This window comes from Rousettus aegyptiacus, unplaced genomic scaffold (genome assembly GCF_014176215.1).
Source record: "Rousettus aegyptiacus isolate mRouAeg1 unplaced genomic scaffold, mRouAeg1.p scaffold_m13_p_2, whole genome shotgun sequence".
Classification (NCBI taxonomy): Eukaryota; Metazoa; Chordata; class Mammalia; order Chiroptera; family Pteropodidae; genus Rousettus; species Rousettus aegyptiacus.
In genome coordinates this window covers 98853252-98878954 of record NW_023416295.1, presented here as the reverse complement: position 1 = coordinate 98878954, position 25703 = coordinate 98853252, and the positions used below count along the sequence as shown (strand labels likewise).

Sequence of the window (25703 nt, the reverse complement as noted above, 5' to 3'; positions counted from 1 at the left end):
CATGGGGATGGGGAGCACAGCAGAGGGAATGCAGTTAGCATTAATATGATGGCTGGGTTGAGGGTCAGGGGAGGAAGAGAACACTTGGGGGAACCGTTTTATGAACTATATAGATATCTAACCAATGTACTGTATACCTGAAACTAATTTAAATAATAAAAAAAAACCTAACTGATGGGGATTCTTGCCTACTCTCTCTGCACTGAGCCCTGGGGGAATAGCTTTAGTAAGTACTCATGTTTGCCTGTTAAGAACTGCTTCTTTCTGTGAAGCCCTGTTGACTATCAGAGCCAGGCGATCTGGGGGCCCACCTCTCAGGTTGTAGCCACAAAAGCTGGGATGCCAGACATGTGTGTAAGCTCCTTCTGTAGAGATGCTGGTTTTGTTGTTGGAGCATGCCTGAGGGAAGCGGTGGAGGAAGTGCCTGACAGCTCCCTCAGGCTTCAGGATGGATTGTAGGCAGCCCTTAGATGCCTGCTAAATTAGTAGTTGGACCCCAGGCAGAAGCTCTAAAGTATGCACTCAAACCTTTCCTTCCAGGTTGAGACCGGGAGATGGGGATTTTTGCCTGCTCTCTGCAGGGAGCCTTGGCAATTTCTCATGTACTCATAGAGAATTGATTCTTTGTTTGCTATACTATTATGGGTCTCATGGACACAGGTCCCATTGGCTTTCAGAGATAAGTATGTGGGGGCCTGTCCCTTAAGTGGAAACCATAAAAGGTGGACAGTCCAAACCCTTCGTTCCTCATGGAGAGTCTAGAGGTTGGAAGTTCCTTCTAGATTGTATGGCACAGTGCTGGGGATGTGGTTTATGATGAGAGTATATCTCAGCCTTCCCTATTCATTTCACTGTAGGTATTTTCTCATTTGCCTAAGTGTAGGAGTCACTACTCAGCTAGTTTCTGGATTTTTGTCTGTGGGAATTGCTCTGTGCGTAGCGGTACATTTAGTGAGTCCACAGCAGGAGAGAAGTTCAGGAGCCTTCTGTGTTGTCTTTTTGGTCTCTTGACTGCTGTTTTTATTTTTTAAGTTAACATTTATTGAAGCTTACTATCTGTGAGGTACTATGATTAGGCTTTCGATCCTTCATTATCACATTAATTCTCAGAGCAACTGTGTGTAGTAAGTGGTATTATCCCCATTTTACATAAAAGAGAGGAGACATGCCCAAGAATGTATAGCTAGTAAATGACAGAGTTGGAGTTTGAATCTTGATCTGTTTGATTTAAAAAAGCTTAATCACATTTTATACTCTCTTAGAGGAGGGCAGGATTCATGTCTTTTACTTCCTCCATTTCCTACTATTATTCACGAGTATGTCTGTCATAAAGTGGTCTTATCAAAAGGTACTTATGCTTTGAAAAAAAAAATGTGTGAATACAAGTCCTCTAAAGAAATACACACAGGCTTATTTCATTAAAAATTATCAGAAACTCCTTCAATCTAGATAAACCGGTATTAACATATTGAATATATCATTCCTTATTTCTTATGCAAAGAATTAAGTATATATATTAGAAGTGCTCTTAAGGCTAAATGCATTCTGCTAATAAATTTCTCTTTAGTATATCCAAAATTGTGTGCTTACTAAGAGCCATTTGTATTTTTTCTTAGCCCTGTATTTGCCAGTTCAACTTATTATTGTGATTATGTAGTCTAATTAAATATTATATAAACCAATGAAATATGAATATAAAAGGAGAGTCATTTTCTCCACTAAAATCAGGTTGAATGCTTTAGCAAAATGTGATCAAGATGACTCTCTAAAACAATTGTTCCAGAATTTAGAGTAAGTGGAATAACTGTAAAAGATTTGAAAAGAAATGTTAAAAATCATGAAAGAGTCCACACTCATTGCGACACAAGTGTATTTAAAATTTTGTTTTATGTTAGCAAAACTAAAACTGAAAATGGAGAAGATGGGTAATAGATCTGATTTATGCAGGAAAGATAACATGGGATTCGAGTAAGCAAACAGTCAAATCCTTAGTGTTAAATAAAAATGAAATGTTTTAAGGAGCAGTTTTATGAATCCTCACTTTTCACTAGCTTTTGCAATTAAGCAATTAACTTCTGGTTCTAGAGGTGTTAGAGAAGGATGTATCTATTCTGTATCTGAAAAGGAGAATTATATAATTTGCTAAGCTACTTTTTTTTCTTTTTTACTTAATACATCATGTCCATATTTCCAAGCCCATAAATACAGATTAATATGTTTTATGGAAAGTGCACAAGTCTTAAGTGTACAGCTCAGTGAATGATCACAAAGCAAACATAACCATATAACCCACATCCAGGAGAAACTACATTTCTACTTCCTTAGAAGCCCCCCCCATGGCCTCTTCTTCCTTGTTAGACATAGCTATTTTAACTTCTAATATCGTAATGTCTGTTTTTAAACTTTATGTAAAAGAAATACACATAGTTTTTTGTTTTTGACTTTTTTACCTGACATTTGTGAGATTCACCCATGTTTTTAACATGTATTATTTGTTCATTGTCACTGAACATTTGTGAATATTTGTGAATAAGTGAATATTTTTTCACTTATTGTGTTGTTAATAGTCACTGGGGTTGTTTTCAGTTTGAGGCTAATATGAAAATGTTGCTGTGAACATTCTTGTATATGGCTTTTGGTATACACAGCAGGTTTAATGTTATGTTTGTAACTTATATGCCTAGGAATGGAATTGGTGGGTCATAGGATACGTTTATGTTCAACTTTAGGGGATACTGTTAAAGTGGTTGTACCAATTTACACTCTGTCATCAAATGCATGTGAGTTTCTGTTGTTCCACACCTTTGACAATACTTGATGTTGTCAGTTCTATTAATTTTTATCCAATTTAGTAGGTGTGCAGTAGTATCTTGTGATTTTAATTTGCATTTTCTTGGTGACTAATGAGCTGAACACTTTTTAATATATTTATTGGCCATTGGAGTATCTTAGAGGGGTCATTGAAATGACCGTTTAAGTTTCTTGCCCGTTTTTAAAAATAGAATCATCAGACTTTTTCTTATTTACTGTTCTTATATTCTAGATAGAAGTTCCTTGGTTTGTTATGTGTGTTAAAAATATCTTCTCCCACTCTGTGGCTTGCTTTTGTTATTCTTTTAACAGTTTATTATGAGTTCCTTATTTTAATGTAATTCAATTTAACTATTTTCCCTTTATTAGTAGTGCTTTTTGAGTCCTGTTTAAGAAATCTTCACTTATTCCCAGTCCAGGGTTGTGAAGATATCCATCCTCCTGTTATCTTCTATCAACTTTATTATTTTACCTTTCACAGTTATATCTACAGTTCACATGGAATCAATTAATGTATCTGGCGAGAAGTTAGAGTTGTTTCATTTTATTCCATATTATGAAATATGAATATAAAAGGAGAGTCATTTTCTCCACTAAAATCAGGTTTATCTCTGAAAGCCAATATCCATTGGTGTGTTTCCCTTGTGCTAATATATACTTTGATCATTGTAGCTTAAAAAACTGAAGACTAAGTTTTCTCTGTACTAATTCCTGATGATATTCTTTGCCCCTTTGCATTTCCAAATAAAGCTTAGAATCAGTTTGTCAGTTTCCACAAACATACACAGAGATACTCAGTCTTGCAGGGATTTTGATCAAGATTAATTTGGATCTATAGATCAGTTGCTTTGAATTGACATCTATAAAATTGACATCTTTGCCATTTTGAGCTTTTCAGTTCCTGTGCATGGAATATGTTCACATTTGGATCCTCTTCAATTCACTCAATGTTTTATATTTTGATTATTTGGCTTTGACGTAATTCTTTTCAATGGCTGTAGAATTTTGTTCGTAACATATCCAAATTTATTTAATCAAATATCATGTTGTAAACTTAGATCATGTCTATTTTTTTCATTGTTATAAGCATTACATATATACATTTTTTAGTACCTTTCTTTCTATCTCTTTAGAATTAACTCCTGAAACTGGAATTTCCAGGTCATAGAATTTGCAGTTTTATCTTTCCCTATGAATTGTATCAATTTATATTCTCACCCACAGTTATAATAGATTCCACTCTTTCCAACTTAGAGAATTAGTGATTTATTTTTAGTAGTTTTCAATTCGATGGGAAAAAATAGCAACTCATTGTTCTTTGAATTAGCATTTGTATTACTAGGGAGATTGAGCAAGGTTTCACTTGGCCACTTGTAGTTCTTTTGTGACTATCCTGTCCATGGCCTTTGCTTATTTTCTATTGGTATTTTTATCATTTTCTTATTAGTCAGTGCTCTTTGTATATCACAGATAAAAATCCTTTCTCACACATATGAACAAAATATAAATCTGTACAATAAATGAATTAACCAGTGTACTTTTGTTACTAGAGTGGACCTTTGGAGAGCAGAAAAAGAAAACCCTGTTTAGCTGATTTGAATTGTGGTTATTCCCCAAATATTTATGTCATTCACATACTTAGTATAGCAATAATGTGCTTGGTAGCAGTAACTATCAGCAACTAGATAAAATAGAAGAAAGACAATATAATAGAATGAGAAGATCGTTGAAATTAAAGCCAGAAGCCTGAGTTCTAGATCTAGCCCTACTACCTTTTACTTCTGTGATTTCGGTTAATCCACATATTCTCTCTGAGTCTTAGGGCACATCTATATCCTATATCTCACAGGGCTAAGATGATATCTTATATGAAAGAAAGTATTACAAACAGTAGAAGTTACACAATACAAATTATAATGCTAATAAGTATGGTGTAAGTATAGCGAATTGAATACATACTATGTTAAAATTATTATCTTTTGAGGAAACCAAATTTATAAAATATTCAGGGTTATAATATCTGAGTCTGTGGTTTGTGGGTTTGTGCTAACTTGCATGATTCCTTTAAAAAGAAATGGTTTGTTGATAATAAATTCAAGCTGATGTTCTTTATGACAGTTCAAAATGTGTTTGTGGTATATTGGCGTCTGTCTCCAATATTGACAGCCTTTGTGAGCCCATTAGCCATCATTCTTGTAAAAGCTGTCTTGATCTGTGATGAGGGCACTGCAATAAAAGGGCATTGCTGTTGAAAATCTATATTTTGGTCCTTTCATTAAAATACACTGTTCACAAGGAGGCAATATGAATTTGCATTGCGAAGGATAGCTTTTTCTTTTCTTTTTTCTTTTTTTTTTAAACTCTTAAAACCAGGTAATTTAATTACATCTCTGCAACAGCCTTTTATCTTTCTCTGCAAGAGAACTGTATCTCCTTTTGACACTTCATATTGGAAGCTGGTCTTCTTATCCTCAGAATTAATTAACATGCAAATACTTGTTGAGAGATTTGGGAACACTGCTTTTACGATTAGCATTTAAATGTCACTCTTAATGATGTTAGACTGACTCTCAAGGGAAAATTTAAATGGTATAGTCATCTCATCTCCTGATTATTTCCTAGAGCATGTTATTGGTATTTCTGATTATCTGGTCTTAGTGAGAGCTTCAATCTTCTGTTCACAGATGAATTGAGTAAGATCCAAGACCACATTTAATTGTAGCAAAGCTAGGTTCTGGTCTTTCTTTGCCTGTGTTTTTTAGATAGGCTTACATGCCATTCCTTGCACTGGTTCTCAGTAATAAGTTTATGCAGGAGCAGCACCTGCAGGAACTGTTAGCAATAAGTAAAGTTATCCAGGAGCAAGGAGGGAGGTAAAGAAGGGCTTCTGTAGTGATCATGTGGTAAAGAATAAAGAAGATGAACTTTGGAGTTAGGTATTCATAGGTTCAAATCTTGCCTGTGCCACTTTGAAGCTATGTGACCTGAGCAACTTACTTCCCTTCTCTGAGACTCAATTTCCTCATCAGTAAAATATAAATAGTAATATATACCATTCAGGTTGTTGGAAGGGTTAAAGGAGATCATGTGTATAACAAGTCAGAGTAAGTTGTCTGCTATAATGAAGAACCCCCATATCCCAGTGATTTAGCGTAGGTTATTTCCTGCTGCAGGGAGGGAGGGCTCTGCTCCATGTAGACATTCAGTGACCCAGATTTCTTTTTATGCAGTGGCCCTACCTTCTTCTAAGGCCTTAGAACCCTTCATTGGGTCATGTGTCTCTGGCTGATAGGTAAGGGAGGAGTGTGAGCATGTGGATTGCACATGTAACATTATGGACCAGGCCGGAGATGGTACACATCACTTTTACTGATATTCCATTGGCAAGAGCTCAACTCCATAGACACACCCACTTTCAGCTGAGCATGGGAAGTATGTATCTCAGGGGGAAAACAAAATAGGTTTGTTTGATAAACACATAGTCCTTGGCTACTAGCATTCAGTAATATTTGAGTAAACGAAAGAAAGAAAAAAAAGGAATAGATTCTTTGTTCATTTTTCATTGTCTGGACTCCTAGTGTTACTGCTGATAGGGAGCCTTGAAAGTGATCAAGTTGTACCCTTTTTATTGATGAGGAGCCTAAGGGCCCTAGGGAATTTAGCGACCTATATAAGATCTTCTAGCTATTAGTGATAGGAGTAGAGAACCTGAAACTGCTTTTCCCAAATGCTGCTATCTATTTCATATTTAATTATTTGAAACATCATTCTTTGTTTTCTGCCCTAGGATTGCCCTTGACTTTTGGCATGTGAAGATGAGGAGCTTTAAAATATATTATCTGGTCATAATAGGTAGACTTTAGTTTTCTTTGGCTGAAGGAATTTGGTATTGGTGTGTTGGGAGAGGTACTGTCAGGAGCTGGAGGCTCCACCGTCTCTGACTAGTTACTGCTGAGAGTGAGAATTAAACTTCACTCACCTCCTCTCACGTTTAAGCAACCATTCCCTAGCCCCCTTCTATATGTAGCAAATTGTACAAGGTGATGCGGATGTGGCAGTGATAAGACAGAAACATTCGCGGAAACATTCACACCTGAAGAAGGTTTCAAATATTTAAACAATAATTACTACATAAAGTAAGAGTACAGTAGAAGGAGTAAGGTGGAAGTGACCAGCTGCTGGTGTGCTGAGGGAGAGGGAGTAAGGGAAGCTTCATGGAGGAAGCAAGTCTTTGAACTTGATCTTAAAGAATGGGTTAGCTTTATTGGGAATTTGATCTGCTCTGAAACATACACTTGTGTATGTATTTATGTAATCAGTATAGATAATCTTGGTTAACTGTAGGTGTGCATTGAGAAAAATGGAGAAGAAAACCAGATTGACAAAAAACCAAAACCATGATCAAGTCTCTTGCATTAAATTAGCATTTAGCACTGACATTTACCATTCACCTATCATTTTGTCAAGTTTTTACCAATCAATAATTACATAAAATAACTTTTTGGATACAGGTCAACCTTCATCAACAAATATTTTATTGTGAGACAGCAAATTCTTGACACCATCCTTCCAGACCCATTGGGCTTTGCATAATTTTTGGTTAGGTACAGACCCTTAAAAGAGTTTATAGAGGCAGTGGTAAGATGTATGAAATACCAGAAAACTACGAGTCAGAAACCTTTTAGAAAGGTTTCTCTGAGAGGTACTGTTTAGAGCCTAGATTTGTAGGGTTGTTGGAAATGCTTGCGAGTTGGCATCTCAGGTGTCAGGCTTGTCTGATGTCTGTCCTTTTCTCATATGACATATTGCCTGGCTGAGAATGCAGGCAGGTGTCAGATTCCTCTGAGGTTAGAATCATGGTTGCCCAGGATCAGTTAGGAAGCCCGAAATGTTTGTTTTCAGCACCCCTAGCTCCTCTTTGGTGTGTGTCTTCTCTCCACGGAAGTAGAGCAACATGAGAATTTGTATTGTTTTAAAATATACATTTTAAATTCTAAAAGCATTCTTAATAACAATCCAAGTTGTACAAAAAGGGTGAAATATGCAAAGTAATTGTCCTTCTTCCCCCAAACTGTTAATATTTATTTAAAAAAAAAAATCTTTCTGACATTTTATACAGATAGACACACACCCACACCCACACCCCCCCCCCACACACAGAGATATCCTTTTTTATATAAGTGGCTCATTTAATATATGAATTTTTCTGTAACTTGCTTAATTAATTAATATGTAGGATAGCTTTTCATACTACTACATAGATCTACCTTATTATTTTTTTTAATTAACAGAATAGCTGTCCCTGTACTGCTTCTACATGATTCGTATTGAATAGTATTTAAGTTTACTTTCTTAATCCTTTGCTATTTGTTACACACTGTGTTGCAGAGAACATTCTTGTTGCCATCACAAACTTGTAGAGGAATTATTTGTAGGAACTTGCAATAGAGTTTCCAGGTCAAAGAGTACATGTATTTAAAAATTTGATAGATATTGGTAAATTACCCTCTAGAAAGACTGTACTTATTTTCATTCTACCCACAGAGTATGTGAATTCCTTTTTCCCAAGTATTTTGCGATCTTGGACTTAGGGTCAGAGAGGAAGAGGCAAAGAGGAGAGAGACTGCTAAAATTAAGTGGTGGCCAAGAGAAATGAAAACTATGATCCTACAAAAAGTTATACGTAGCAGCATTATTCATAACACCCAAAAAGTGGAAACAACTCAAAAAATGTCCATCAGCTATTGAATGGATAAATAAAATATGGCATATACATATGTAAACCAAAAATTAATTTTAGACCATAATAAAGAATAAAATACATTTATTTGAGTAAAGGAGCTGCAGCCAGGTAGAGATTCTGGTAGCAACCTAAATTGTGTTCCCCAGAGACAAAGGGAAGGATGCTTTTTACAGTGAAAGTTTCCACACAGGTTCCCTAAGAGATCTGTTTTAGTAAATGAAATATTCAAATTTGTACTCTTCTGATTGGTCTGAATTGCACAGTTCTGATTGGTTGGCATTATGTTTCCTGATTGGTTGTTATTGAACAGTTCTGATTGGATGGGTAGGTCCCAGCCCATTGATTGAAAAATGAAACCAGGAACTCCCTTGTAATATTTGACTTAGATGGTGGAAATGAGCAGGGCATAGTATCAGTAGCCAAGAGTTCAGTCTGAGGTGCTTCCTGGTGTACAAAGTACGTGAGAAGCCCCTGTCAGCAAATGGCTGCTAGGCTTTTATTATTTATAAACTTTGCGCTTTGGTTAACCATGGAGAGTCCCTCTCAGCAGATGAATTCCTTCTCAGGGTTCACATCAAATGAACCTTTCTTCTCAGGGTCCACACCTACAATAGATTATCATTCAGCAATAAAAGAAATGACGTACGAATACATGCTATAACGTGGGTGAACCTTGAAAGCATTATGCTATGTGAAAGAAGCCAATCACAAACACCACATGTATTTATGTGAATTGTTCAGAAAAGGGAAATCCATATAGACAGAAAGTATAGTAGTGGTTAATTAGGACTGGAGAGGTGGACAGGAGAGGAGTATTTGGGAAATGACTGCTAATAGGCACAGGGTTTCCTTTTGGGGTGAAGAAATGTTCTAAAATTAGATCGTGGTGATGGTTGTAGAACTCTATTGAGTATACTAAAAACTATTGAGTTGAACACTTTAAATGAGTGAATTTTACGGTATGTGAATTATTTCAGTACGCTGTTGAAAAAAATGAGTAATGACAGAATGAGACAGAAAGGAGGAGCATGTAGTCATTATCATCGGCTTGTGAGACAGGCAGGAAGACTGCTGTAGCAGTGTGGCAGAGAATCTGGATGGGAAAGGCATTCCTCCGGGCAACGCTGAACTGAGTATGTAGGCGGCTGATGAGAGCCAGCTACAGATGTGGATGGTGGGTTTTTTCTGCCCAGAAGAATCAAGACAAGAGGCAATTAGTGCAACGCCCTAAACAGGGTGAGGATTGGGGGTTAGTACACTGAATTACTGACTCCTTGTCCTTGTTCAGTCCTTATCCTGGAAGGCCATAATAGTTTCATTTACTGACCTAGAAATGCCTGCCGTCCTCCAGCATTTGGAAAAGGAGGGTCAGAGAGAGGAAGCTGAGCTCAGCTGCTGAGTCAAGCAGAAGGGGAGGAAGACCCAGGGTCACAAAGGACAATGAGGACCTCTTTTGTGAATAAGAGCAAGTCATCAATGTTAAATTTAGCAATTAAGCTTTTTCTACATAGTGGAAGTGACTGTTCTTTTGGAATCTGTTGCTAGTGAATATCATGATAAGAATGTTTAAAAGGAAGTTATGATTATAAGTGGCCTCTGAGTTGTGCTGATTGATAACATTTAGTTCAAGGTAAAGGGTTAATCTTGCAGTGGATACTGAAAGTTAAAGGGAAATCACACCTTTGTGCAGAAACTGTTTTCCTTGTGATTATGGCTTTTCGAACACACTCTTTACTTCTCATTCTCCATCATTGTGGCTCTGTAGCACAGATTAGATCAAACTATAAGAAAACTTCTTAATTATTTCCAGGTATGAGGTTTTAAGCTTCAAAAAGAATTGAGGTAGGTTTCCATGGTACCATTTTGGAAGTTAATTGTCTTTAGCAACAGTTTACTTTAGAAGCCCAGGATAGCACATAGTGAATCAGTATTGACCTAATGGCAAAATTATTATGTATCAGGTCACTATATTTGATTCATACCCTGAACATGCATTATTCTCCAAAATCTTCATTTAAGGATATACAGTGGATACTAAACTATTAGTCTTTGTTCTTGGTTAGGAAGTAAACAGGAATCTCACCGACTTTTAAATCTTTCCAAGAAGTAACTTTTCCTGACTTTATTTTAACTTGATAAAGAACCTTTAGCACTGAGAGAAAATTTGGTTGATGATTCAGAGTGTGAGGGAATGGAAGGGAGTGATTCTGTCACATGAGTACCAGTTGAATAACAACTGGTAGATATTTTTATATTTATTGCTATTCTTAGTCAAAGGCCTGTAGTTAACTAGGGAGTAACTAAACTCAGTTATACTTACCAGAGATAGGGATTTTACTTTGAATATGTCAATATCTAGGCCTTTAGGAAAACTTCAGTAGGTTTAGCTGATTGTTGAAATGCAAACCCTCTCTAGTGGAATTCTCTCTCATTCAACAAATAAAGAATAAAATTTTAACAGATTAAATGCACAATGATTAGAATTGCTCTTTATTCCTGACTGTTAGCTAAATTTTAACTACTACACATAGCCATACAGAGTTTTTGTTTGGTTTTGGTTTGTTTTATTTTTTGGATTGTTTCTCTTAAATATATTTTAAAGGTAATTGGTATGGCTTGTGTTAGAATTCTGTATGTGTTCTTGTGTTAGAATTCTGGAAGTAGCAGTAAATTCACAGGAAGACTCAAGAATGTAAGAGAGTCTATGTCAATTATATTTCAATTAAAAAAAATAAAAAACCAAATAAAATAAAAAAGAATTCTTACTGAAGTGGAGTATACAATTTCATCCTTTGCTAACCCCCTTAGAAACTGTGACTGTGAACTGTCATGACTTAACTTCAAAGCATAGCTTGTTCTCTTGGCAATGGATCCAAAATATTTTAATTGTGGTGAACAACTATTATAGGTTAGTGTAGACAAGTAAGTGAGAGTCTTACTTTGCTGGTTGATAACATTGCACATATTTAGATTTGGCTAACTGTCAAAAATGCCACCAGCCAAAATATAGTCATTAATGAGGACTTTAACTTTCTCAATGTCCGATACATGTTTACATTCATGGAAAGCAAAAGACTTTGTTACTGTTTTTTTTAAATCACAGATTGAGGAGGCAATGAGATGGCAATATTGTTCTGAACTTTGTTCTTACAACTAGAAAACCTGTTTATTGAAGTATAATTGACTAAAGCCTTGGAAGGGAGTAATCACGACAGTATTGTTTTTGTAACTGAAAAGAAAGGGAAGTTGGGCATAACTTTCTAGTAATAGTGACTTTAGGGAAATATATTTTAGAGAAAGTATTTTTCAATGTCCAGAGACTTGGAAAGAGAAGACTGTACAAATAAGAGAAGGGGAGAAAGCAAGAGAGAAATAAAGGAAAATAAAAGTCTGACAGCAGAATTATGTTTGTGTTTGGTTGGTTGGTTGTGTTTTTTTTTTTTTGATTAGGAAGAAAAAAGGGAGGGAACCATTAAGAATAAGGAAATTTTTGATGGGATTGGATATTAAGAGGAACCTGTATAGAAGATTAAAAGACAAGCACATTCTCAAGGACAAATTCAGAAAAGTGGCATAAAACCAGTAAGAAAATATCTACAGAGCTCAAGTTCAGAATGAGCTGAGACTGGAGAGAATGCTGAAGAAAACAGAAAAGAGCCCTTTAAAGCTGTGTTCAAAACAAGAAGAACAAGTAAAACCTAAGCGTATTGCTTGGGGCAGATGGAATAATATTAATATGAAGAAAAACAGACCTACTCAACTATTTGGCTTCTCTCTTTCTCTGTCAAAGACAGTGATTTTCAAACTGGAATGTGTAACGTAAACATGGTTAAGAATAAATTGAAGCACACAGATTGGTGATGATAATAATAGTTGCAACTACAATTTCTTGAGTTTCTACTTAGGGCTGAGTACTAGGAAAAAGAATTAAGTTGCATTTTTTTCTAGTGCTTATGGCAGCTGTGCATGGTAGATGTCATTGTTATCAACCCCATGTTATAGGTGAGAACACTGAGGCTCAGGAAGATTTGATAACAAACCTCAAGTTACATGGCCAATAAGTGATGGGCTAGAATTAAGATCTAGGTCTGACTTTCTTCAAAGTCTGACTCTTTTGACTAGACATTCTGACTCTCACGCCTGTCAGTTCCTAGCTGTTTTAAACGGGATTGTGTCTTTTAGCCGAAATTATGTTCTAAGACACATAAAGAAACAGAAACCGAGTAGATGTTATTGAAGAGCCACAATGTGTAATTGCAAGGGAAAAAAGGAAAATGGAATATCAAAATGATATAAAAACAAAGATTGTCTTGATTTCTTTTTGAAGGTTCACCTTGGACTATGTAAAGCAAAGTGCTTCATTGTTGGTCCTTGGCACACCTGAGATTATGTTATGCAAGTGAATAGTTGTAAAGGAAGTAAGGATCCTTAGGAGGCAACCTAGGCTCACAAAGCATCCCAGGTTAGACTCCCCCTGCCCACACACATACCTCGCTCCCTTCCTTCTCAGTTATTTAACTGGTAGTCCTGTCATTTGACAGACGATCCTATATGACTTATAAACAAGTTGAATTAATCTAGGCTTGGTTGACTAGATTCGTGTTTGATTGAACTACCTTAGACAGGCTCCATTGGCATCAAAATACCACATTTATGGTATTCTCCCTGTCTATCCATACAGTAGCTCTGTGAAAAAAGGAAATGAAGTTTTTTTTGGTAAACCCCTGGTGGTTCCACGTATTTATTGCCTTCTAAATTCTTATCCATGATCTACGTCAGAATTCCTTAAGTTGTTTTCTGAACTCTAAAGATGCTGAAAAAGTTACTAAGTGTCATTTCATGAAAGCACAGTTTAAGAAATGCTAATCTGTGTAATAATTTGTTGTTTAGCTTTGCCAGAGACACACATCAAGTTCATTGATCTGTGATTTAGGGAATCAGACTCTCATTCTTTTTAAAATCTGGAGTATTCTTTATAATCTTTATACATCTTTATACAGTACATATCTATTAATTTATTCAGCATTCTAGGATAAAATTAACCTTGGCTTGGTGACTTGAAGTCCTTTAAAGGAGCTAGGCATATTCTTAATTGTTTGGGGTTTTAATCCCTATGTATGTTTTACCTTCTGAGGTTGGAGGAGGAATTAGACATAGTATATATACTATCCAATAGCTTAAGGTAGGAGCAGTTATTTGAAGATATAAATAGATTTTGCATCAACATAATGAAGTGCTTTCTAATAATTCGAAAGGTTCAAATAAAGATTGTATATCTTTCTGTTAGAGATATAAAGAAGAGATTCATACATTGGATGGGATGTTAGAGAAGATGACCTTCTGACTCTAAAACTGTGATTACAGGCATTTCTATTTCATACCTAGTCACATAGCCCTTGGGTACTTCCAAAATCTTGGAAATCGAAGACTGTTTTGTTGTAATACCGTTATTATCCAAGGAAAAGCATGTGCAATTTCAAGTTCTGAAGAGTAATTGCTGCCTTAGATATTCAAAGGGATGGGTGGTTGGACAATCGATCTATTTTAGGGACCCTTAGTTTATTACAGTGAAATATTTGGTAACCACCACTGCCTGCTCTTACAATAGGTCTATTCTAAGTGATTTTCTTTTTATTGATCTTCATAGAAGAGAAATCAAGTTTTGGTTAGGCACCTGTTAGCATATAACATGACTGTGTTGAGATTAAATCTTTGCAGAAATTTGAAATAAAATGGAATTATCTTGCCCTGTAGGTAGGTTCGAAGTAACACATCTGAGATTTTTGCCATGATAAAGAGCTGTAGCAAGGTACTCACTTTTTCAAAACAAGTAGTGATTCTTTGAAAATAACTCATTTCTCCACAGTAATGAATAAATTGCCTTAAGTAATGGGTTTAATAGTATTGTGTTTTATTGTTGAAACAAAACATCGCCAGGAGACAAGACATTGCCAGGAGTCATAGCTGTTATTCAGGACCAGAGTTTGGGTGAATTCCATGACAACACCAGCATTTGTAAAACATAATGGAATAATTTTATGATGTTCATTGCACACTTGGTGCTTAACAATATGAAATGAGCAAGGGACTGATAAGACATGACTATTGAATAATTTGTGTAAAGAGTAATGTTGGAGTAACCAATATCCTATGATCTTGCTTGAATATAGAATTGGGGGATGTTTATCATGAAGGTATAGACAGATATGGAATCTTTTACAGGATTCTGTCACTTTTGCCTTCCTGTTCCAAAGCATTTCATAGCAGTCATCAGACTGTGTTGTATATATGTGTTCATGTGTGTCTTTCCTAATAGATCGTAAGCTCATCAAGGGTATTTATGGAGTGTGTCTTAGTCATCCTTATACTGTACTTAGATTCTGACCGCTGCATGTAGCCACGAGGCCGATGACCACTAAACTCCATATACATCGTGATGGTCCTCGTGAAGTCGACATGAAGTCATATAGTCTTCCTAGCCAAACTCTGTGGCTGTAACAATGTTTGTTGAATCAACAAAGGAAGGAAGGAATGAACAGCAAACTATTTTTGCTATGTACTGGCAGGCCTTTTTGGAAATAAGACTGACCAGAACAGACATTGGTACCCTACTGTGCATGTGGCAAATGCGGCATACTATTTCGTGGTACTTGTGATGTTGCCACGGTCGTGCCTCCGTTTTCTGCCGTTTTGGGAGCCCTTCCTGCCAGTCTCCCCATCCAAAGAAGCAACAGCTGCCATGTGGTTTTCCTTCCTTACTTTCTTTTGAGTCACAATATTTTTGGAATACCTCACATATGCCAAGTACTAAACTAGTGCTTTTGCGTATATTAGGTGTTTAATAATATATAATGCTTTCAGTTAAAAAATTATTTTCCTTGTGTGGAAACAAAGACACAGAGCTACTGTATGTATAGTTACACAGAAATAAACCGAAAGTTCCAGGATTTGACCGAAGTGTCCCTGGTTCCAGCTCTCAGGTTCCTTCTGTCACACCACGTAGCCTCTCTGGACTGTGCTTCATCTTTGCTCTTTCACTTCTATCCTCTCTGCCCTCCCTCATCTGCTGTCTCCTCACCCAAAACACAGATTGAGGTGGATCTTTGGCGTACCACTTTTCAAAGGATACTGAAATTGTGCTCACATTATCTAATGTCCCTAGTGTTCATCCTTACTTAACCCTTTGGTCAAAACCAGGTCATTTCCCACTTCACTTATCATAGCTTAGCCTTTGTCTCTCCAGTTTTCTTCCAGAACAGGTCTGAACACTATGGAAGAATTTATCTTTCTGCCAGGGCAACTGTGCCATTCTCATCTGAAATACTCTGCAGTAACTCTTCCTCTTATCTGTCAGAGAGGCAGCATTGATGGGTGGTTGAGATCATGATCTCTAGAGTCAGAATGCCTGGGTTCAAATCCTGACTTTCGCTGTCCCCTAGCCTGTGTGACCTTGGATAAGTTACCTCCAGGTCTCAGTTTCCTCACCTGAAAAGTGAAGATGAAAAAGAATAGTATCAATACACAGGATTATTGATTTAATCCACATAAAAGCCCTTAAAGTAAAAAGCCCATAGTAAGAAAAAGAACAAACTAATCAAAAACAGACTCACAAATATAGTGAACAATTCAGTGACAGACAGAGAGGAGGGGTGTTGGGAGGCTGGGAGAATGGGGTGAAGGGTTAAAGTAGTGCAAATTAGTAGTTGATAATTGGGCATAGGGAACATGGAAGAGAGAATGAGGTAGCATTAATACGATGGCTAGGTGGAGGGCCAGGGGAGGAAGGGAGCAATTGGGGGGATCATTTTATGAAAATTATAGATGGCTAACCAATGTACTGTATACTTGAAACTAATTTAAATAAATAAATTTATTTTTTAAAAAGCCCATAGTAAAACCCTCAATAAATGTTAAGTATTATTTTGAATAAAGTCCAAGATCCTTATTCATAGTTTAACACTCATCTATGAACTGCATGGGTTTTCCTGATCTTTTGCTTCCCATTCATTCCCCCTCTGGCCTCCCATCTCCTGTCTGTTCCTCTAGCTTTTGCCCACTGCCCGCCCCCACTCCTGGACTTTATTTTATACCTCCATACCACTCTCTGGGCTGAGCTGATCTTCCCTGTCTACATCTGTCAGCTGGCCTCCTTTGTAGAGCTAGCTGTAAGAGCGTTGCAGAATCTTTATTTCATGAAAATTTTCTTACTAACAGGGAAAGATGTGAGTCATTCCCTGCTTGTAGCTTCTTTAAACATATAACTTCACCTCACCACAGCACAGTGGTATTGAAATATTTGTGAAAAGATATAATTTGATTTCCTGTTTGCTCTGTACCTGAATATGTGTTTAGAAGATCAACATTCATTTAGAAAAGGGTACTCTTTTCTGTTTCTGCCTGTCCTGACCGTTTGTGAATAATAAATTCTTGATTCAGAGAAGAGACTATTGAAATTTAATTAAAACCTAACCCCTAACATACATTCTGATAAAGCGAATGTTTAATGCTTTACTCAGATCCAGTAGTTGAAAGGTCATCTAAAGCTTTTTCATCTTACATCAGGGATATTTAATTTCTCTGAATCCTCAATAAATGTTGACTAAAGATATTTTCTTCAGAATAGACATAGCATTCGTGCTTCTTCTCACCTGTCCAGCCATCCTTCTCTCCTAAAACCTTTTCTAGTTACTGTGGTCTGTTGTTTGGCCACACCTTGTACTTTAAGCCCGGTATTAGAGGAATAACTTTCACAATTAGGTGGTAGATACTGTTCTGGATCCTTAGGAAAAATCTGTCACTGAAGAGTGCATAGTCTTCTACTTTGGAAAGATGACAAAAATTACAGTGGTTTTGCCTGTCATTTAAAAAATAAACAGGCTCCGAACCTGTCTGGATTTATTTGGCTTTACAGAACCAGACTGAAAGTACACCATGCACCAAATTATGGCAGAACAAATTCTTCTTTAGGACATTTATGGTGGGTTGGGCTTTTTGTTCTTTCTTTGTGTGTCTCATTACTGGCAATGATTTCTGAAGCATCAAACATTTTCCACCTTTGTATAAAGTTAATCAAAGGCAGACTCTTAGTGGCCTTGAACGATTTTTTTTTTTCACTGTGTTGGACCAAAGCCTTGTCACGACTGCCTTGTGGTGTCCTAGGCAGAGATGGGTATTCCCGAAGAGGACTGTGAGTTTTCGATATGACTGGCCATATCCATTTACATGAACTTTCAAAAATGAATCAATTAATTCAGGCATTTAAGGAGTAACAGACAGGTTCTTATTTTTGTCTTTCAGACTGAAGGTAGAAGCAGTGTATTTATTAACAGAGAACGTAAGAGTATTGGTTGAGCAGATGCCCTTCCTATTGCTAGATGTTAACATTTAAATTTTACTTTAGTTTCCTAACTGCTCTCTTATACATCACTGAATTTGAACTTCATAGCAATCCTGTGAAGCTGGTAGTGAAAGTATTTATTATCTCTAACACACAAGGAATCATTCCTAAGGAAACCGGTTCTTATCATACTGGTTCACATCTCATGACTGAATCTTGATGTCAGTTTTCCGATGCTGAGTACAGTGCTTTCCCCACTAGATCAGGAATCTCACACTTGACTGTTGAGAAGTCCTCGGCTAAGGATTAGAAATTCGCATTTTTGTCATACTCCAGGAAACCAATTGTGACGCCAGTGTTTATCGCACCACACTTGGAAAAAAACCTGCTCTACATCATGCTGTACCTTGGGTTTCAGCTTTTTAATTAAGGTAATGTATTGAAAATATCATTTTTAAGATGGCATGTTTAACCTACTAGAGGACTGAAATTTATTTAAAAGTTGTGCCCCAAATTTAAAATGATGTAGACCCAAGTTTATTTGTTACAACATTAATAGCCGAAGGCTGGAACCCTTCCAGACATCCATACATAGAGGAATGGTTGAATAACCAAATGATATATCCACAAAGAAGAATAATATGTTGTAAGAAAGAATGAGGAAAGTCTCTACATTTTGATATGAAGTAATTTTCATGATGTATTGTTAAGTGATAAAAGTGGAAAAAAAGATGTTTATAAAGTATGTTGCTTGTAGCATAAGAAAGAAAGGAAAACAAAAATATATGTATATGTATGTATATAAAAACACACATATAACCTGTACTTCAAGGTAAATTCTTTATAGAGAATTACAGGTCATATGTGCAGAAGGATGCTAGAAATAGAAATCACTATTTTATATCTTACAAAATAATGCAGCTATACAACAATCATTAATAAATGTTAAAAATCATTAGATGAAATTGGAGCTTTGTAATGGAGAATCAACCTGACAGCACTTGAACCCACTGATCAATCTCAACATCACTAACAGTGGGACAACTGAACATTATGTTCTTCCTGACGTGCTCTGATAGAAGAGAAATGGTACCCCCTGCATAGTATTCTTGTTCACACCCCCTCCCCGCAAATATGAACCAGAATCTCAGTAGGCTTCCATATCTAATTAGCAATTTACAGGAAATATAGGAGACTACCGCAAGGGAACAGATCAGCCAAATCTTGAATGTGGAAAGTCCTACAAAACAAATGACCCAATTTCTTCAGCAAATAAATATTATGGTAAAAAAGTAGAAAGGCGGAAGGAGCTGTTATTAGTTAAAAGACTTAAAAGATCAATAGACCAAATGCACAAATGTCTTGTGCTGCTTTCCAGTAGTAATCCTTTCATTTTATACTTTAAAAAATTTTGTTTATGGGTAAATTTTAAGCAATGAGTAAATAAGAATAAATTAACTGGAGTAGCATTATATATTCCTTGTATGTGAGAAAGATACAAGATATCTTTCTTATCATAATTACAAAGACATAATCAAAGGCAAAGCGGTGATGAGAGTAGATGTGTAGCAACTTTCTTCGTATTCATGGAAAAGTAAAACTATAAATTGTATCTTTAAGCCAAAATAACATTTATTTATGCTTGTTCTTCAATAGCATATCTCTGATCTTTTTATTAGAAAAGGAGTCTACAGAAAAATGGCTGACGTTATTTTTCATGTGTTTATAAACTTCTTCAGACTATTACAATAAAGAAATCCTTTTAAACCATCAAAACAAAAAAATGAATAAAATACTGAACTTCCCCTGGGCCACTATTTGCTTTACTTTCTTGCACAATTATTTTGGCATTTGAAAAACCCAGGTATGCCGGTGGGCATGTGCAGCCACGGCACTGTCATCTGTTATGCATGCTGCTCTAGATGTAAGAAATAGCAGTCATCGGTCAGGGAATGACAGCAAGCCACATGTCTGAATTATTGCTGCAGGGTGTGTATGACTCATACTCTGTGCTTGGTAAGATTTAGTGTGACTTTCTAAAACACCTGCAGTGCAGTACTTCGTGGCTGGTCCCACATAATGATTTATGCCCTAGACATGTCTGACTGGAGTCTTAGAAACTTATACTGATGGGTCTGACATTGTTGTTTCCTTCAAGAATCAAGGCACAAAATATATTCATGCAGAATAACAGAATTTTACTCATACAGCATGCTGGGGAGGGCATCAAAATGGGCAAATAATAAATACTGTTAATATTTATTGAGTCCTATTGTATGCCAGGAGCTGTGCTAAACTCTTTAAATGCCTCACTACTTAACATTTAACCCTCTCAGCAATCCCTCTTATGGCTGAGGTGGTTGAAGCACAGAGAGACTAGGTGACCTGCCCAAGGTCACAGGGTTGGGAAGTGGCAGAACCATATTCTAAACCCAGGCCTCTGAGTCCAGAGCCTTTGCTCTATAACCACGGTGTAGTCCCAGAGTGCCAGCAGAAAGATGTGAACACCCCGTAATCCACAATGCCATGACTTGTCCCTCTGCAGTCTTTCGTAGCACCTTACAAACCTTTATTTTGTACCAGAACTCCATTTTATAGTTTTATGGATATGTGGAGCCATGCTGAAATGGATAAAGAGATTGATGAAGTGTATGTGGCAAATCTTCAGTATTTGATATTAGATGCACAAAGTCGATATTAGAACACAGACTCCTGGAATGGTTTATTGTCTATCGGGAGAGCCAATTGGCTTGACCTCCCTTGCAAGACAGTTAAAGGACATAAGAATGGATATGCATTGAAGACTACCAGAAAGAAATAAGGTCAGAAATGAAATGAAGACAAATGGCAAAGAAATATCATCTTGGTATAAATTAAAAAATCTGTCTGCTTAATAAAGGGGCTATCTATTCCTTATCAACTTATCAGAAAACTTACTTAGTTTGAAAACCTAAAACCTCTTCAGGCTCAATGCGTTAGTGTGGTGTTCTTTCTTTAAAAGAATGGTATTTTCACAAATGCTGTTTGTCTTTAGTCACATGTAGAAACATTGGAACGAGTAGTACGACATGGTGTTTCTCTTTTTTTTTCACCAGGAGTGACAGTAGTGTATTTGATAATGCCTATGCTACAAACACCTCTAAAAATAATTTACAATTGGCAGGTTGCTTCTTTAGCATTTTTCGTGGCCTAGGAAAGTTTTAAAATTTAAATTTGATAAACTTACCTCCTTTGGGAGTAAGGAGGATAAACTTTACTAGTTTGTATGATTGGAATATGCTTTACTATTTATGTAATACTTTCTAAAAAATTAATTCTTTAATGTCATCACATATTTAGCCACTTTTACCCCATCTACCCCTCCCCCCGTTGCCCCCAGGTAACCACTAGTCTATTGTCCATGAGTCTCTGTTTGTTTGTCCTGTTCATTTGTAGCGTTTAGGTTTATTTCCCACATATAAGTGATATCATGTGGTTTTCAATTTTTTTTATGTCTGGCTTATTTCGCTTAGCATGATTTTCTCGAGGTCCATCTGTGTTGTTGCAAATGGCTGTATTTCATCTCTTCTTATGGCTGAGTAATATTCCATTGTAAATATTTGAGAATGATTCAAACTGGTTTTCTCTGGCTAACATCAGGTTTAAAAATAAAAATTGTGTCTCCTCCAGAGGGTAGTAGGCTGGAGTCACCCACGGATATATCATCTTCCTCATCACCCTGATCCCTGACCTGTGGTCTAGAAGCGAGAGATGTACCTTTGGGGCGTCCTTCATAGCTTCTCTTACCCTTCAGTACTCAACCACAATTTCTGCTGCAGCTCTCTGCAGGACAGGAAAGAGAGGCCAAGTTGTGGATCTGTTAAAGAGTGATTCTTCATGGGAGACCTTTGGTGAATGAAAGAAAGCAGATTTGAAGTCTTGGTAGTGCTAGCAAGGCTTATCAGAAATGCAAGTTCATGAAAGTAATTTCAAAGAGAATTTTGGAGGAATATTAATACTTCATTTCACAGGTCATTTATTTGACTACCAGTGAGAAGCTGGGGAGCAGAGCAGACAAAAAATAAGAATATTTGAGATCGAGCCCTGTAGCTGTGACCATGAAACAGTCTCTTCATTCTTTAGCCTTAGATTTTATTTAAAGGGCTTATACTTGATTTCCATGGTTACTTTCTACTTCATCAAAAAGGTATTATTCTAAGTTCCTAAGGATATCCAGATAAGATAGCACAAGTGGAACATTAGTTTTGGATTTTGCCTTAAAACAAAGTATTGGAGAGGCAGCAGGGGATAGCGGTGGTCACAGACTCAAATGCATTACCTTCCTGGCATGTGTAGGCAAATGAGTGACATGAGTTTGGTGTAGGGGAGGTACAAATCTGTATTGTATGGAAAACCTCATATTTTTAAACATTGGCAAGTCATTTCATTTTTATCAAATCATTATTGCGGGCCAAATATAAACCTTCTGCTTTAGACTTCTGGCATACATTCCATGTTTATAGGTAAAGGACTGGATTTTAGATTTGACAAATCTGAGTCTGAACCTTAGCTCTGTCCTCTATTGTTAAATATGTAAGCTTGTACATCTGTATTTAACTTCTCAACGTTTCAGGTTTCTTTATCTGTAGAAATAAGAGTGGTAGTAGCTCTTTTGTCAGATTTCCTGAGGATTACACATAGCATGGTACTTAATACATAATAGGCACATTCTAAATGGTAATATCATTACCTGTGCTATGGTGATAGATCTTGTATAATTTTTTCATTTTTATCTTGATGGCCAGTTACTCAAAATTTAGAAAAGAATGGTAGATGCCAGTGCTTTTTTATAGATTCTGAAATCTCAACTTACTGTTCAATCATTTAAAAATATTTTTATCTTTTAGAGGGATAAATTTTCTATTTGCCAGTAAATTTAGGAGATAGTAAAATCAAATAGATCACCAGTTATTGTCAAAAACCATCTTTAACAACATCTTTAACAAGATTATGTTTCCTCTTAAGGCAATAAGTCTAGTGGCTAAAAGCCCTTCTGTGACTGATGGTTATTCCATAGTTTGATTATTCTCAAGTGAAATCTATTTTGGAAAGCATTTTGCTACATGTCCTACTATGTGTAGGGCATTATGCCAGGGGAATAATTTAAAGATAAGACATAATGTAATTGTTATGTACAAGGCTGTCTTGCTTCTTTAGATTGCAGTTTGTGCAGAATTATAAATGAATTCACTTTGAGAGCTACACACATCTTCCAGTAATGTTGCCATTATTCAAGACATATTCGAAATCTGTCTTTGGAATTTGCCTTTGGAGCCCTTGGCACTTTTGCTGAAGATTTTTTTATACTTTTCGTGTCCATCGTTAGGAGGTGGATTTGATTTGAGAGACTGGCCAAGAAGTGTTCACCACTAAGTCTGTCACTCAGATGGTGATCAAACTGGCTAAAAGTGAGCCAGGACAATAAAGTAATATAACAGGTTTCCTTTATGTCACATAAACTGATGGTAGAGATACAAGCAGTTCCAAAAGAGTTATTCTGCAAGCTTTTTTGTTCGAAACCAGTATCACTGGATAGATATGTTTGTAGCTTCCCAATAGGGTTGCTTTGGAAGACGTGGCACTCATATGTCCGTATGTTATTGTATGTCTGCTTAAAGGGCCCTGTACTTACCTCTTAGTAAACCCAGTTTATTTGTTTGTTTGCTTTCTTTTAAGTGTTATGGCATTCTATCAAGCTCAGGGATCGATTTCCTCCAAAAAAATTGAAGTAGGATCCACTCGAAGAAGATTTTAGTGGAAAGAAACATGTTTATATCCAGTTCTTTGAAACTATCTGAACTGGAAAGGATTGCTTTATTGTTGACTGTGATTATTCAGCCATAATTTAGGGACAAATACATTTTCTATCAGGTGTTTAACATTAGGATTTAAGAGTTTTGTGGTGTGGCCTGTTGCCCTATTAATCCATTCCACTAATATCTTTTAAAGACTACTACTGTATGACAGACATTATCAGGGACTTGAGATGATGATGTTACAAACATGTTTCACCTCAAGGAAGACTGATACTCAGTAATGCAAACTTAATCAACAAGTTACTTGACTGTAATTAATAGTAGTATTGTCAGTTATCCTACTCTGACCTTAAAGAAAAATAGCTGGGGCAAGTGTAGGTTATCAATTTGACTGTCAGACTGAGACAGGCCAGGGTTAAGTCAGGGATTTGAACAAATTCTAGTCTTCTTTGAGGAGGGCATAAGGAAATTCCTGACTGAAGTGGAATCCTTTGTCACATCTCAGAGTAGATCAGTACTTCAAGAAACTTCTAGACTGGGTTTAAATTGGAATCACCAAATGTTATCTATTTATCTAATGGGGGTGTAATAATAGCTGTCTGTGTCTACCTGATTGAGTGGTTGGGAGAATTTTTTTTTTTTAAGAACTGTTGGGCTTTTTCTCAAAGAATTGTATCTTAAGGAAAAACTTTATATAAAGCTAAGCCATTGGTATATTTTTGCCCTGCCACAGCTAACAAGTTTTGTTGTTGACATTCTTTTGCAAATGGATAGAAATCTGTTTTTTTTTTTTTTTTTGGTCAAGACCATTCTTTATGAACTGCCATATAAAAGTCATCTAAATGATGCCTATTCCTTATAAATATTAAACATTTACTTTTAAAGCAATGAAATTTCTATGAGGCTTTCCTTGCCAAGGTTATAATTTTTCTTAGGAATTTTTACTTGAAGCCCCTGTTTCCTAAGGCCCTAGGGTTGATTGAGTCTCTTCGACATAAATAATTTTCAGCTTACTGGTTCTTACCCCCCTCTGCTCTTTTAGAACTCTAGTCCTTTGCAAATCTCTCTTTCCTTCTTCATGTGTCTAATGTGCTCATAGTCATGTGACATATTCTGGTACCACCTCTGCTATTTGCACTGGCCACTGCTACATCTTCTCATAGCTGCTGCTTCTACTGGGATCAACCCTTCCTCTTACATCTAGATATTATTTGCTTGGGAAAAGGGAAGTGCTATTATCCAGACATCTGGTATCAGAATTTGCTTTATGAAGGTAATAATCTTGGGAAAACATCTCGATGAGTGTTTGAGGAAGAATATAAGGTCCTAAAGGCTTGGATGTTGGCAAAGCTATTTTGCATGAGTCAAGGGAAAGCTTTAATTGGTTGTTCAGAGAGTGAGAGGAAAACGTGCAAGAACAAAAGAGAGCACTAGCTGAGTGCAGAATAATGTGGGGCAAGATCTTGCTGCAACTGTTCCTAGTGGTCCCCCAACTACTCTGTGAAGTCTACTCTGCTAGTGCATGCCGGGCATGGAATGAATTTCAGGAGGGTGAACTTGGAGATGCAGACATTCATATCTCAGTCAATGAGTGCAATGTGATCAGGAGTCAAGAAGTAAAGGAGTTCCCTGAGAACATTATCTCACCAAAACATTGAGAAAGACTTTAGGTTTCTAGAGGTTATAGAGTTGGTGGATAGTTGAGCCAATTTTTCCTACATCTTAAAGGACAATGGGAGCCCAGCTAACATCTGAGTTACATCTAGAACATAATTGGCATAATTTTGTCGAAAGAATTTTAACCTCACTGTAAGAGGTGTCTCAACTACCACTATTGTACTTGGTGTGTTTATATGTCTGGAATTCTATTAAACATGTCTTTGTTGCACACAGAATGTTATAACAATACATAACTATGTTCCAAGAGCAATATTAAAAATCAAGACAAAGGAACACAGTCAGCCAAGCGAGTTTCAAATGTCTGGCAGACAGGTGGTCAGAACTGAGCTGTGTGAAT

General features: G+C 36.5%; 1 protein-coding gene across 6 annotated transcripts in view; it reads left to right on the top strand.

Moving 5' to 3' along the window:
• Window positions 1-25703, top strand: part of CRADD (CASP2 and RIPK1 domain containing adaptor with death domain) — a 181372-nt gene that overhangs the window by 100565 nt on the left and 55104 nt on the right. The window lies entirely within an intron of this gene.